Source organism: Phyllobates terribilis, unplaced genomic scaffold (genome assembly GCF_046119375.1).
Source record: "Phyllobates terribilis strain yellow unplaced genomic scaffold, ASM4611937v1 Scaffold_971__1_contigs__length_502685, whole genome shotgun sequence".
Lineage (NCBI taxonomy): Eukaryota > Metazoa > Chordata > Amphibia > Anura > Dendrobatidae > Phyllobates > Phyllobates terribilis.
This window is the reverse complement of record NW_027363731.1, coordinates 340,766-354,612: the sequence shown is the minus strand read 5'-3', so window position 1 is coordinate 354,612 and position 13,847 is coordinate 340,766. Positions and strand designations below refer to the sequence as shown.

The following is a 13,847-nucleotide window of genomic DNA, read 5'->3' as shown; positions in this document are numbered from 1 at the left end:
TGGTTTTCACCCAGGTGGCCTGGGTTCGACTCCCGGTATGGAAACGCATCCTTTTCTACACCGTTGCCAACATTCAAAGACTGACGTGTGTTTTTAAAACAAACGTATTTCAGGTAGGATTTGTTTTTTTCAGGCAAAAATGCTGAACGCCCGCGTTTTGGCACTTCATTCTGACCCTTCACGCAAGATTCAATTTGGATTCGTAGCTCAACTCATTCTCAACCACCCCTTTTTACACCAAAGTGTCAAGAGACTCAACAACTCATGGGTCCTGTAAGTTATTTGGATTCCCATTTCCTTTCTAATGGAAAACGTTGTAGAATTGAATGGAAAAGTTCTAAGTTGGTGACAAAATCTCTCGAGAAAAGGAGGGAACAGTGCCCCGTGTGAGGCTCAAACTCACAACCTTCAGATTACGAGACTGACGCACTACCTACTGCGCTAACGAAGCAAGTTGCACCTGCAGATCTGCAGAAGTTTATTGTGCATAGCAGAAAACTTATTTTTTTCATAATGTCACTGAGACGTTAGCGCATCTTTTCCCATATGGTCTAGCGGTTAGGATTCCTGGTTCTCACCCAGGTGGCCCGGGTTCGACTCCCGGTATGGGAATGCACCTTTATCTTAGCTACTGCCACCATTCAAAGACTGACGCGTGTTTTTCAATCAAAAATGTTTCTGGTAGATTTTCACTTTGCAACAAAAATACTTAACATTGGCGATGCATTATTACTTTTGCAAAAGATTTCCTTTTGTTTCATAGCTTAAGCCTTTTTCAACTACACAGTTTTACACAAAAGTGTCAAGGGACTCAACAAGCCATGTGTCCTGTCTGTCATTAGGGCTCCCATGTTCTTTCTAATCGGAAACAGTTTAGAACTGAATTGGAAAGTTCAGAGTTAGTGACAAAATCTCTTGAGAAAAGGAGGATGGCACTTGTGAGCAAAAAACTCATGATCTTCAAATTATTCAACTGACGTACCAAAAACCTTGACCATGTAGCGTGTTTTAGCTCTTGTAATGTTTATGTTTTGTATTCAAAGCAAAACACTCTTTTTTTTTTTTTTTTTTTGTTACACCTGTCTTGCTGTTTACTGTACTGCTTACACCATGTGGAGAAAGACTTAGTTAGTATTCCTGGTTGACTGGTTCAATTCCTGCTATGGGAGAGACTTTTTTTTGGGACTAGTGTCCACATTCCAAAGCCGACACGTGCCTTGCAGACAGAATCAGTTTAGGTTGGAACTGCTCTTTGCTGCCAAAAATGCAGACCACCAGATTTTTTGGATATTTATTTGCACAAAAGCTTATTTGATGTCATATCTCAAACCATTCATATCTCTCACTTTTAATTCCTGGGTGTTAAGGGACTCAACAAGCCTTTATCCCTGTCTGTCATTGGAGCTCCCCTTCCATCAATTGGTGATGTTTTGTTACTGAATGGAAAAGAGCTGTGACTCTCTAGCCAAGATAGTGGCAAAATCAGTTACGGAAACAAGGTACCAGTGCCCCATGTGAGAATCGAACTCACGACCTTCAGATTACGAGACTGACGCGCTACCTGCTGCGCTAACGAGGCAAGATGCATGTAATAATCTGCGGAAGTTGCTTGTGCAAAGCAGTACACCTCTTTTTTTTCATATTGTAAGTGAGCTGGCAGTACATCTTCTCCCGTATGGTCTAGCGCTTAGGATTCCTGGTTTTCACCCAGGTGGCCTGGGTTCGACTCCCGGTATGGAAACGCATCCTTTTCTACACCGTTGCCAACATTCAAAGACTGACGTGTGTTTTTAAAACAAACGTATTTCAGGTAGGATTTGTTTTTTTCAGGCAAAAATGCTGAACGCCCGCGTTTTGGCACTTCATTCTGACCCTTCACGCAAGATTCAATTTGGATTCGTAGCTCAACTCATTCTCAACCACCCCTTTTTACACCAAAGTGTCAAGAGACTCAACAACTCATGGGTCCTGTAAGTTATTTGGATTCCCATTTCCTTTCTAATGGAAAACGTTGTAGAATTGAATGGAAAAGTTCTAAGTTGGTGACAAAATCTCTTGAGAAAAGGAGGGAACAGTGCCCCGTGTGAGGCTCAAACTCACAACCTTCAGATTACGAGACTGACGCACTACCTACTGCGCTAACGAAGCAAGTTGCACCTGCAGATCTGCAGAAGTTTATTGTGCATAGCAGAAAACTTATTTTTTTCATAATGTCACTGAGACGTTAGCGCATCTTTTCCCATATGGTCTAGCGGTTAGGATTCCTGGTTCTCACCCAGGTGGCCCGGGTTCGACTCCCGGTATGGGAATGCACCTTTATCTTAGCTACTGCCACCATTCAAAGACTGACGCGTGTTTTTCAATCAAAAATGTTTCTGGTAGATTTTCACTTTGCAACAAAAATACTTAACATTGGCGATGCATTATGACTTTTGCAAAAGATTTCCTTTTGTTTCATAGCTTAAGCCTTTTTCAACTACACAGTTTTACACAAAAGTGTCAAGGGACTCAACAAGCCATGTGTCCTGTCAGTCATTAGGGCTCCCATGTTCTTTCTAATCGGAAACAGTTTAGAACTGAATTGGAAAGTTCAGAGTTAGTGACAAAATCTCTTGAGAAAAGGAGGATGGCACTTGTGAGCAAAAAACTCATGATCTTCAAATTATTCAACTGACGTGCCAAAAACCTTGACCATGTAGCGTGTTTTAGCTCTTGTAATGTTTATGTTTTGTATTCAAAGCAAAACACTCCTTTTTTTTTTTTTTCTTTTTACACCTGTCTTGCTGTTTACTGTACTGCTTACACCATGTGGAGAAAGACTTAGTTAGTATTCCTGGTTGACTGGTTCAATTCCTGCTATGGGAGAGACTTTTTTTTGGGACTAGTGTCCACATTCCAAAGCCGACACGTGCCTTGCAGACAGAATCAGTTTAGGTTGGAACTGCTCTTTGCTGCCAAAAATGCAGACCACCAGATTTTTTGGATATTTATTTGCACAAAAGCTTATTTGATGTCATATCTCAAACCATTCATATCTCTCACTTTTAATTCCTGGGTGTTAAGGGACTCAACAAGCCTTTATCCCTGTCTGTCATTGGAGCTCCCCTTCCATCAATTGGTGATGTTTTGTTACTGAATGGAAAAGAGCTGTGACTCTCTAGCCAAGATAGTGGCAAAATCAGTTACGGAAACAAGGTACCAGTGCCCCATGTGAGAATCGAACTCACGACCTTCAGATTACGAGACTGACGCGCTACCTGCTGCGCTAACGAGGCAAGATGCATGTAATAATCTGCGGAAGTTGCTTGTGCAAAGCAGTACACCTCTTTTTTTCCATATTGTAAGTGAGCTGGCAGTACATCTTCTCCCGTATGGTCTAGCGCTTAGGATTCCTGGTTTTCACCCAGGTGGCCTGGGTTCGACTCCCGGTATGGAAACGCATCCTTTTCTACACCGTTGCCAACATTCAAAGACTGACGTGTGTTTTTAAAACAAACGTATTTCAGGTAGGATTTGTTTTTTTCAGGCAAAAATGCTGAACGCCCGCGTTTTGGCACTTCATTCTGACCCTTCACGCAAGATTCAATTTGGATTCGTAGCTCAACTCATTCTCAACCACCCCTTTTTACACCAAAGTGTCAAGAGACTCAACAACTCATGGGTCCTGTAAGTTATTTGGATTCCCATTTCCTTTCTAATGGAAAACGTTGTAGAATTGAATGGAAAAGTTCTAAGTTGGTGACAAAATCTCTCGAGAAAAGGAGGGAACAGTGCCCCGTGTGAGGCTCAAACTCACAACCTTCAGATTACGAGACTGACGCACTACCTACTGCGCTAACGAAGCAAGTTGCACCTGCAGATCTGCAGAAGTTTATTGTGCATAGCAGAAAACTTATTTTTTTCATAATGTCACTGAGACGTTAGCGCATCTTTTCCCATATGGTTTAGCGGTTAGGATTCCTGGTTCTCACCCAGGTGGCCCGGGTTCGACTCCCGGTATGGGAATGCACATTTATCTTAGCTACTGCCACCATTCAAAGACTGACGCGTGTTTTTCAATCAAAAATGTTTCTGGTAGATTTTCACTTTGCAACAAAAATACTTAACATTGGCGATGCATTATGACTTTTGCAAAAGATTTCCTTTTGTTTCATAGCTTAAGCCTTTTTCAACTACACAGTTTTACACAAAAGTGTCAAGGGACTCAACAAGCCATGTGTCCTGTCTGTCATTAGGGCTCCCATGTTCTTTCTAATCGGAAACAGTTTAGAACTGAATTGGAAAGTTCAGAGTTAGTGACAAAATCTCTTGAGAAAAGGAGGATGGCACTTGTGAGCAAAAAACTCATGATCTTCAAATTATTCAACTGACGTACCAAAAACCTTGACCATGTAGCGTGTTTTAGCTCTTGTAATGTTTATGTTTTGTATTCAAAGCAAAACACTCTTTTTTTTTTTTTTTTTTTGTTACACCTGTCTTGCTGTTTACTGTACTGCTTACACCATGTGGAGAAAGACTTAGTTAGTATTCCTGGTTGACTGGTTCAATTCCTGCTATGGGAGAGACTTTTTTTTGGGACTAGTGTCCACATTCCAAAGCCGACACGTGCCTTGCAGACAGAATCAGTTTAGGTTGGAACTGCTCTTTGCTGCCAAAAATGCAGACCACCAGATTTTTTGGATATTTATTTGCACAAAAGCTTATTTGATGTCATATCTCAAACCATTCATATCTCTCACTTTTAATTCCTGGGTGTTAAGGGACTCAACAAGCCTTTATCCCTGTCTGTCATTGGAGCTCCCCTTCCATCAATTGGTGATGTTTTGTTACTGAATGGAAAAGAGCTGTGACTCTCTAGCCAAGATAGTGGCAAAATCAGTTACGGAAACAAGGTACCAGTGCCCCATGTGAGAATCGAACTCACGACCTTCAGATTACGAGACTGACGCGCTACCTGCTGCGCTAACGAGGCAAGATGCATGTAATAATCTGCGGAAGTTGCTTGTGCAAAGCAGTACACCTCTTTTTTTTCATATTGTAAGTGAGCTGGCAGTACATCTTCTCCCGTATGGTCTAGCGCTTAGGATTCCTGGTTTTCACCCAGGTGGCCTGGGTTCGACTCCCGGTATGGAAACGCATCCTTTTCTACACCGTTGCCAACATTCAAAGACTGACGTGTGTTTTTAAAACAAACGTATTTCAGGTAGGATTTGTTTTTTTCAGGCAAAAATGCTGAACGCCCGCGTTTTGGCACTTCATTCTGACCCTTCACGCAAGATTCAATTTGGATTCGTAGCTCAACTCATTCTCAACCACCCCTTTTTACACCAAAGTGTCAAGAGACTCAACAACTCATGGGTCCTGTAAGTTATTTGGATTCCCATTTCCTTTCTAATGGAAAACGTTGTAGAATTGAATGGAAAAGTTCTAAGTTGGTGACAAAATCTCTCGAGAAAAGGAGGGAACAGTGCCCCGTGTGAGGCTCAAACTCACAACCTTCAGATTACGAGACTGACGCACTACCTACTGCGCTAACGAAGCAAGTTGCACCTGCAGATCTGCAGAAGTTTATTGTGCATAGCAGAAAACTTATTTTTTTCATAATGTCACTGAGACGTTAGCGCATCTTTTCCCATATGGTCTAGCGGTTAGGATTCCTGGTTCTCACCCAGGTGGCCCGGGTTCGACTCCCGGTATGGGAATGCACCTTTATCTTAGCTACTGCCACCATTCAAAGACTGACGCGTGTTTTTCAATCAAAAATGTTTCTGGTAGATTTTCACTTTGCAACAAAAATACTTAACATTGGCGATGCATTATGACTTTTGCAAAAGATTTCCTTTTGTTTCATAGCTTAAGCCTTTTTCAACTACACAGTTTTACACAAAAGTGTCAAGGGACTCAACAAGCCATGTGTCCTGTCAGTCATTAGGGCTCCCATGTTCTTTCTAATCGGAAACAGTTTAGAACTGAATTGGAAAGTTCAGAGTTAGTGACAAAATCTCTTGAGAAAAGGAGGATGGCACTTGTGAGCAAAAAACTCATGATCTTCAAATTATTCAACTGACGTGCCAAAAACCTTGACCATGTAGCGTGTTTTAGCTCTTGTAATGTTTATGTTTTGTATTCAAAGCAAAACACTCCTTTTTTTTTTTTTTCTTTTTACACCTGTCTTGCTGTTTACTGTACTGCTTACACCATGTGGAGAAAGACTTAGTTAGTATTCCTGGTTGACTGGTTCAATTCCTGCTATGGGAGAGACTTTTTTTTGGGACTAGTGTCCACATTCCAAAGCCGACACGTGCCTTGCAGACAGAATCAGTTTAGGTTGGAACTGCTCTTTGCTGCCAAAAATGCAGACCACCAGATTTTTTGGATATTTATTTGCACAAAAGCTTATTTGATGTCATATCTCAAACCATTCATATCTCTCACTTTTAATTCCTGGGTGTTAAGGGACTCAACAAGCCTTTATCCCTGTCTGTCATTGGAGCTCCCCTTCCATCAATTGGTGATGTTTTGTTACTGAATGGAAAAGAGCTGTGACTCTCTAGCCAAGATAGTGGCAAAATCAGTTACGGAAACAAGGTACCAGTGCCCCATGTGAGAATCGAACTCACGACCTTCAGATTACGAGACTGACGCGCTACCTGCTGCGCTAACGAGGCAAGATGCATGTAATAATCTGCGGAAGTTGCTTGTGCAAAGCAGTACACCTCTTTTTTTTCATATTGTAAGTGAGCTGGCAGTACATCTTCTCCCGTATGGTCTAGCGCTTAGGATTCCTGGTTTTCACCCAGGTGGCCTGGGTTCGACTCCCGGTATGGAAACGCATCCTTTTCTACACCGTTGCCAACATTCAAAGACTGACGTGTGTTTTTAAAACAAACGTATTTCAGGTAGGATTTGTTTTTTTCAGGCAAAAATGCTGAACGCCCGCGTTTTGGCACTTCATTCTGACCCTTCACGCAAGATTCAATTTGGATTCGTAGCTCAACTCATTCTCAACCACCCCTTTTTACACCAAAGTGTCAAGAGACTCAACAACTCATGGGTCCTGTAAGTTATTTGGATTCCCATTTCCTTTCTAATGGAAAACGTTGTAGAATTGAATGGAAAAGTTCTAAGTTGGTGACAAAATCTCTCGAGAAAAGGAGGGAACAGTGCCCCGTGTGAGGCTCAAACTCACAACCTTCAGATTACGAGACTGACGCACTACCTACTGCGCTAACGAAGCAAGTTGCACCTGCAGATCTGCAGAAGTTTATTGTGCATAGCAGAAAACTTATTTTTTTCATAATGTCACTGAGACGTTAGCGCATCTTTTCCCATATGGTTTAGCGGTTAGGATTCCTGGTTCTCACCCAGGTGGCCCGGGTTCGACTCCCGGTATGGGAATGCACATTTATCTTAGCTACTGCCACCATTCAAAGACTGACGCGTGTTTTTCAATCAAAAATGTTTCTGGTAGATTTTCACTTTGCAACAAAAATACTTAACATTGGCGATGCATTATGACTTTTGCAAAAGATTTCCTTTTGTTTCATAGCTTAAGCCTTTTTCAACTACACAGTTTTACACAAAAGTGTCAAGGGACTCAACAAGCCATGTGTCCTGTCTGTCATTAGGGCTCCCATGTTCTTTCTAATCGGAAACAGTTTAGAACTGAATTGGAAAGTTCAGAGTTAGTGACAAAATCTCTTGAGAAAAGGAGGATGGCACTTGTGAGCAAAAAACTCATGATCTTCAAATTATTCAACTGACGTACCAAAAACCTTGACCATGTAGCGTGTTTTAGCTCTTGTAATGTTTATGTTTTGTATTCAAAGCAAAACACTCTTTTTTTTTTTTTTTTTTGTTACACCTGTCTTGCTGTTTACTGTACTGCTTACACCATGTGGAGAAAGACTTAGTTAGTATTCCTGGTTGACTGGTTCAATTCCTGCTATGGGAGAGACTTTTTTTTGGGACTAGTGTCCACATTCCAAAGCCGACACGTGCCTTGCAGACAGAATCAGTTTAGGTTGGAACTGCTCTTTGCTGCCAAAAATGCAGACCACCAGATTTTTTGGATATTTATTTGCACAAAAGCTTATTTGATGTCATATCTCAAACCATTCATATCTCTCACTTTTAATTCCTGGGTGTTAAGGGACTCAACAAGCCTTTATCCCTGTCTGTCATTGGAGCTCCCCTTCCATCAATTGGTGATGTTTTGTTACTGAATGGAAAAGAGCTGTGACTCTCTAGCCAAGATAGTGGCAAAATCAGTTACGGAAACAAGGTACCAGTGCCCCATGTGAGAATCGAACTCACGACCTTCAGATTACGAGACTGACGCGCTACCTGCTGCGCTAACGAGGCAAGATGCATGTAATAATCTGCGGAAGTTGCTTGTGCAAAGCAGTACACCTCTTTTTTTTCATATTGTAAGTGAGCTGGCAGTACATCTTCTCCCGTATGGTCTAGCGCTTAGGATTCCTGGTTTTCACCCAGGTGGCCTGGGTTCGACTCCCGGTATGGAAACGCATCCTTTTCTACACCGTTGCCAACATTCAAAGACTGACGTGTGTTTTTAAAACAAACGTATTTCAGGTAGGATTTGTTTTTTTCAGGCAAAAATGCTGAACGCCCGCGTTTTGGCACTTCATTCTGACCCTTCACGCAAGATTCAATTTGGATTCGTAGCTCAACTCATTCTCAACCACCCCTTTTTACACCAAAGTGTCAAGAGACTCAACAACTCATGGGTCCTGTAAGTTATTTGGATTCCCATTTCCTTTCTAATGGAAAACGTTGTAGAATTGAATGGAAAAGTTCTAAGTTGGTGACAAAATCTCTCGAGAAAAGGAGGGAACAGTGCCCCGTGTGAGGCTCAAACTCACAACCTTCAGATTACGAGACTGACGCACTACCTACTGCGCTAACGAAGCAAGTTGCACCTGCAGATCTGCAGAAGTTTATTGTGCATAGCAGAAAACTTATTTTTTTCATAATGTCACTGAGACGTTAGCGCATCTTTTCCCATATGGTCTAGCGGTTAGGATTCCTGGTTCTCACCCAGGTGGCCCGGGTTCGACTCCCGGTATGGGAATGCACCTTTATCTTAGCTACTGCCACCATTCAAAGACTGACGCGTGTTTTTCAATCAAAAATGTTTCTGGTAGATTTTCACTTTGCAACAAAAATACTTAACATTGGCGATGCATTATGACTTTTGCAAAAGATTTCCTTTTGTTTCATAGCTTAAGCCTTTTTCAACTACACAGTTTTACACAAAAGTGTCAAGGGACTCAACAAGCCATGTGTCCTGTCAGTCATTAGGGCTCCCATGTTCTTTCTAATCGGAAACAGTTTAGAACTGAATTGGAAAGTTCAGAGTTAGTGACAAAATCTCTTGAGAAAAGGAGGATGGCACTTGTGAGCAAAAAACTCATGATCTTCAAATTATTCAACTGACGTGCCAAAAACCTTGACCATGTAGCGTGTTTTAGCTCTTGTAATGTTTATGTTTTGTATTCAAAGCAAAACACTCCTTTTTTTTTTTTTTCTTTTTACACCTGTCTTGCTGTTTACTGTACTGCTTACACCATGTGGAGAAAGACTTAGTTAGTATTCCTGGTTGACTGGTTCAATTCCTGCTATGGGAGAGACTTTTTTTTGGGACTAGTGTCCACATTCCAAAGCCGACACGTGCCTTGCAGACAGAATCAGTTTAGGTTGGAACTGCTCTTTGCTGCCAAAAATGCAGACCACCAGATTTTTTGGATATTTATTTGCACAAAAGCTTATTTGATGTCATATCTCAAACCATTCATATCTCTCACTTTTAATTCCTGGGTGTTAAGGGACTCAACAAGCCTTTATCCCTGTCTGTCATTGGAGCTCCCCTTCCATCAATTGGTGATGTTTTGTTACTGAATGGAAAAGAGCTGTGACTCTCTAGCCAAGATAGTGGCAAAATCAGTTACGGAAACAAGGTACCAGTGCCCCATGTGAGAATCGAACTCACGACCTTCAGATTACGAGACTGACGCGCTACCTGCTGCGCTAACGAGGCAAGATGCATGTAATAATCTGCGGAAGTTGCTTGTGCAAAGCAGTACACCTCTTTTTTTCCATATTGTAAGTGAGCTGGCAGTACATCTTCTCCCGTATGGTCTAGCGCTTAGGATTCCTGGTTTTCACCCAGGTGGCCTGGGTTCGACTCCCGGTATGGAAACGCATCCTTTTCTACACCGTTGCCAACATTCAAAGACTGACGTGTGTTTTTAAAACAAACGTATTTCAGGTAGGATTTGTTTTTTTCAGGCAAAAATGCTGAACGCCCGCGTTTTGGCACTTCATTCTGACCCTTCACGCAAGATTCAATTTGGATTCGTAGCTCAACTCATTCTCAACCACCCCTTTTTACACCAAAGTGTCAAGAGACTCAACAACTCATGGGTCCTGTAAGTTATTTGGATTCCCATTTCCTTTCTAATGGAAAACGTTGTAGAATTGAATGGAAAAGTTCTAAGTTGGTGACAAAATCTCTCGAGAAAAGGAGGGAACAGTGCCCCGTGTGAGGCTCAAACTCACAACCTTCAGATTACGAGACTGACGCACTACCTACTGCGCTAACGAAGCAAGTTGCACCTGCAGATCTGCAGAAGTTTATTGTGCATAGCAGAAAACTTATTTTTTTCATAATGTCACTGAGACGTTAGCGCATCTTTTCCCATATGGTTTAGCGGTTAGGATTCCTGGTTCTCACCCAGGTGGCCCGGGTTCGACTCCCGGTATGGGAATGCACATTTATCTTAGCTACTGCCACCATTCAAAGACTGACGCGTGTTTTTCAATCAAAAATGTTTCTGGTAGATTTTCACTTTGCAACAAAAATACTTAACATTGGCGATGCATTATGACTTTTGCAAAAGATTTCCTTTTGTTTCATAGCTTAAGCCTTTTTCAACTACACAGTTTTACACAAAAGTGTCAAGGGACTCAACAAGCCATGTGTCCTGTCTGTCATTAGGGCTCCCATGTTCTTTCTAATCGGAAACAGTTTAGAACTGAATTGGAAAGTTCAGAGTTAGTGACAAAATCTCTTGAGAAAAGGAGGATGGCACTTGTGAGCAAAAAACTCATGATCTTCAAATTATTCAACTGACGTACCAAAAACCTTGACCATGTAGCGTGTTTTAGCTCTTGTAATGTTTATGTTTTGTATTCAAAGCAAAACACTCTTTTTTTTTTTTTTTTTTTGTTACACCTGTCTTGCTGTTTACTGTACTGCTTACACCATGTGGAGAAAGACTTAGTTAGTATTCCTGGTTGACTGGTTCAATTCCTGCTATGGGAGAGACTTTTTTTTGGGACTAGTGTCCACATTCCAAAGCCGACACGTGCCTTGCAGACAGAATCAGTTTAGGTTGGAACTGCTCTTTGCTGCCAAAAATGCAGACCACCAGATTTTTTGGATATTTATTTGCACAAAAGCTTATTTGATGTCATATCTCAAACCATTCATATCTCTCACTTTTAATTCCTGGGTGTTAAGGGACTCAACAAGCCTTTATCCCTGTCTGTCATTGGAGCTCCCCTTCCATCAATTGGTGATGTTTTGTTACTGAATGGAAAAGAGCTGTGACTCTCTAGCCAAGATAGTGGCAAAATCAGTTACGGAAACAAGGTACCAGTGCCCCATGTGAGAATCGAACTCACGATCTTCAGATTACGAGACTGACGCGCTACCTGCTGCGCTAACGAGGCAAGATGCATGTAATAATCTGCGGAAGTTGCTTGTGCAAAGCAGTACACCTCTTTTTTTTCATATTGTAAGTGAGCTGGCAGTACATCTTCTCCCGTATGGTCTAGCGCTTAGGATTCCTGGTTTTCACCCAGGTGGCCTGGGTTCGACTCCCGGTATGGAAACGCATCCTTTTCTACACCGTTGCCAACATTCAAAGACTGACGTGTGTTTTTAAAACAAACGTATTTCAGGTAGGATTTGTTTTTTTCAGGCAAAAATGCTGAACGCCCGCGTTTTGGCACTTCATTCTGACCCTTCACGCAAGATTCATTTTGGATTCGTAGCTCAACTCATTCTCAACCACCCCTTTTTACACCAAAGTGTCAAGAGACTCAACAACTCATGGGTCCTGTAAGTTATTTGGATTCCCATTTCCTTTCTAATGGAAAACGTTGTAGAATTGAATGGAAAAGTTCTAAGTTGGTGACAAAATCTCTCGAGAAAAGGAGGGAACAGTGCCCCGTGTGAGGCTCAAACTCACAACCTTCAGATTACGAGACTGACGCACTACCTACTGCGCTAACGAAGCAAGTTGCACCTGCAGATCTGCAGAAGTTTATTGTGCATAGCAGAAAACTTATTTTTTTCATAATGTCACTGAGACGTTAGCGCATCTTTTCCCATATGGTCTAGCGGTTAGGATTCCTGGTTCTCACCCAGGTGGCCCGGGTTCGACTCCCGGTATGGGAATGCACCTTTATCTTAGCTACTGCCACCATTCAAAGACTGACGCGTGTTTTTCAATCAAAAATGTTTCTGGTAGATTTTCACTTTGCAACAAAAATACTTAACATTGGCGATGCATTATGACTTTTGCAAAAGATTTCCTTTTGTTTCATAGCTTAAGCCTTTTTCAACTACACAGTTTTACACAAAAGTGTCAAGGGACTCAACAAGCCATGTGTCCTGTCAGTCATTAGGGCTCCCATGTTCTTTCTAATCGGAAACAGTTTAGAACTGAATTGGAAAGTTCAGAGTTAGTGACAAAATCTCTTGAGAAAAGGAGGATGGCACTTGTGAGCAAAAAACTCATGATCTTCAAATTATTCAACTGACGTGCCAAAAACCTTGACCATGTAGCGTGTTTTAGCTCTTGTAATGTTTATGTTTTGTATTCAAAGCAAAACACTCTTTTTTTTTTTTTTTTTTTTTACACCTGTCTTGCTGTTTACTGTACTGCTTACACCATGTGGAGAAAGACTTAGTTAGTATTCCTGGTTGACTGGTTCAATTCCTGCTATGGGAGAGACTTTTTTTTGGGACTAGTGTCCACATTCCAAAGCCGACACGTGCCTTGCAGACAGAATCAGTTTAGGTTGGAACTGCTCTTTGCTGCCAAAAATGCAGACCACCAGATTTTTTGGATATTTATTTGCACAAAAGCTTATTTGATGTCATATCTCAAACCATTCATATCTCTCACTTTTAATTCCTGGGTGTTAAGGGACTCAACAAGCCTTTATCCCTGTCTGTCATTGGAGCTCCCCTTCCATCAATTGGTGATGTTTTGTTACTGAATGGAAAAGAGCTGTGACTCTCTAGCCAAGATAGTGGCAAAATCAGTTACGGAAACAAGGTACCAGTGCCCCATGTGAGAATCGAACTCACGACTTTCAGATTACGAGACTGATGCGCTACCTGCTGCGCTAACGAGGCAAGATGCATGTAATAATCTGCGGAAGTTGCTTGTGCAAAGCAGTACACCTCTTTTTTTTCATATTGTAAGTGAGCTGGCAGTAAATCTTCTCCCGTATGGACTAGCGCTTAGGATTCCTGGTTTTCACCCAGGTGGCCTGGGTTCGACTCCCGGTATGGAAACACATCCTTTTCTACACCGTTGCCAACATTCAAAGACTGACGTGTGTTTTTAAAACAAACGTATTTCAGGTAGGATTTGTTTTTTTCAGGCAAAAATGCTGAACGCCCGCGTTTTGGCACTTCATTCTGACCCTTCACGCAAGATTCAATTTGGATTCGTAGCTCAACTCATTCTCAACCACCCCTTTTTACACCAAAGTGTCAAGAGACTCAACAACTCATGGGTCCTGTA

General features: G+C 41.7%; 11 non-coding genes across 11 annotated transcripts; 5 read left to right on the top strand and 6 right to left on the bottom strand.

Annotated features, from left to right (window-relative positions):
- Positions 1-540: 540 nt before the first annotated feature.
- Positions 541-612, top strand: TRNAE-CUC (transfer RNA glutamic acid (anticodon CUC)). The gene has a single exon. It is a non-coding gene; the product is annotated as a tRNA-Glu (tRNA).
- Positions 613-1,506: 894 nt separating this feature from the next.
- On the bottom strand, positions 1,507-1,579 carry TRNAT-CGU (transfer RNA threonine (anticodon CGU)). Its single transcript has one exon. It is a non-coding gene; the product is annotated as a tRNA-Thr (tRNA).
- A 658-nt stretch (positions 1,580-2,237) lies between these two features.
- On the top strand, positions 2,238-2,309 carry TRNAE-CUC (transfer RNA glutamic acid (anticodon CUC)). Its single transcript has one exon. It is a non-coding gene; the product is annotated as a tRNA-Glu (tRNA).
- An 893-nt stretch (positions 2,310-3,202) lies between these two features.
- Positions 3,203-3,275, bottom strand: TRNAT-CGU (transfer RNA threonine (anticodon CGU)). The gene has a single exon. It is a non-coding gene; the product is annotated as a tRNA-Thr (tRNA).
- Positions 3,276-4,899: 1,624 nt separating this feature from the next.
- On the bottom strand, positions 4,900-4,972 carry TRNAT-CGU (transfer RNA threonine (anticodon CGU)). The gene has a single exon. It is a non-coding gene; the product is annotated as a tRNA-Thr (tRNA).
- Positions 4,973-5,630: 658 nt separating this feature from the next.
- On the top strand, positions 5,631-5,702 carry TRNAE-CUC (transfer RNA glutamic acid (anticodon CUC)). Its single transcript has one exon. It is a non-coding gene; the product is annotated as a tRNA-Glu (tRNA).
- An 893-nt stretch (positions 5,703-6,595) lies between these two features.
- On the bottom strand, positions 6,596-6,668 carry TRNAT-CGU (transfer RNA threonine (anticodon CGU)). Its single transcript has one exon. It is a non-coding gene; the product is annotated as a tRNA-Thr (tRNA).
- A 1,623-nt stretch (positions 6,669-8,291) lies between these two features.
- On the bottom strand, positions 8,292-8,364 carry TRNAT-CGU (transfer RNA threonine (anticodon CGU)). Its single transcript has one exon. It is a non-coding gene; the product is annotated as a tRNA-Thr (tRNA).
- Positions 8,365-9,022: 658 nt separating this feature from the next.
- Positions 9,023-9,094, top strand: TRNAE-CUC (transfer RNA glutamic acid (anticodon CUC)). The gene has a single exon. It is a non-coding gene; the product is annotated as a tRNA-Glu (tRNA).
- Positions 9,095-9,987: 893 nt separating this feature from the next.
- On the bottom strand, positions 9,988-10,060 carry TRNAT-CGU (transfer RNA threonine (anticodon CGU)). Its single transcript has one exon. It is a non-coding gene; the product is annotated as a tRNA-Thr (tRNA).
- Positions 10,061-12,415: 2,355 nt separating this feature from the next.
- TRNAE-CUC (transfer RNA glutamic acid (anticodon CUC)) lies at positions 12,416-12,487 on the top strand. Its single transcript has one exon. It is a non-coding gene; the product is annotated as a tRNA-Glu (tRNA).
- The last annotated feature ends 1,360 nt before the right edge of the window (positions 12,488-13,847 follow it).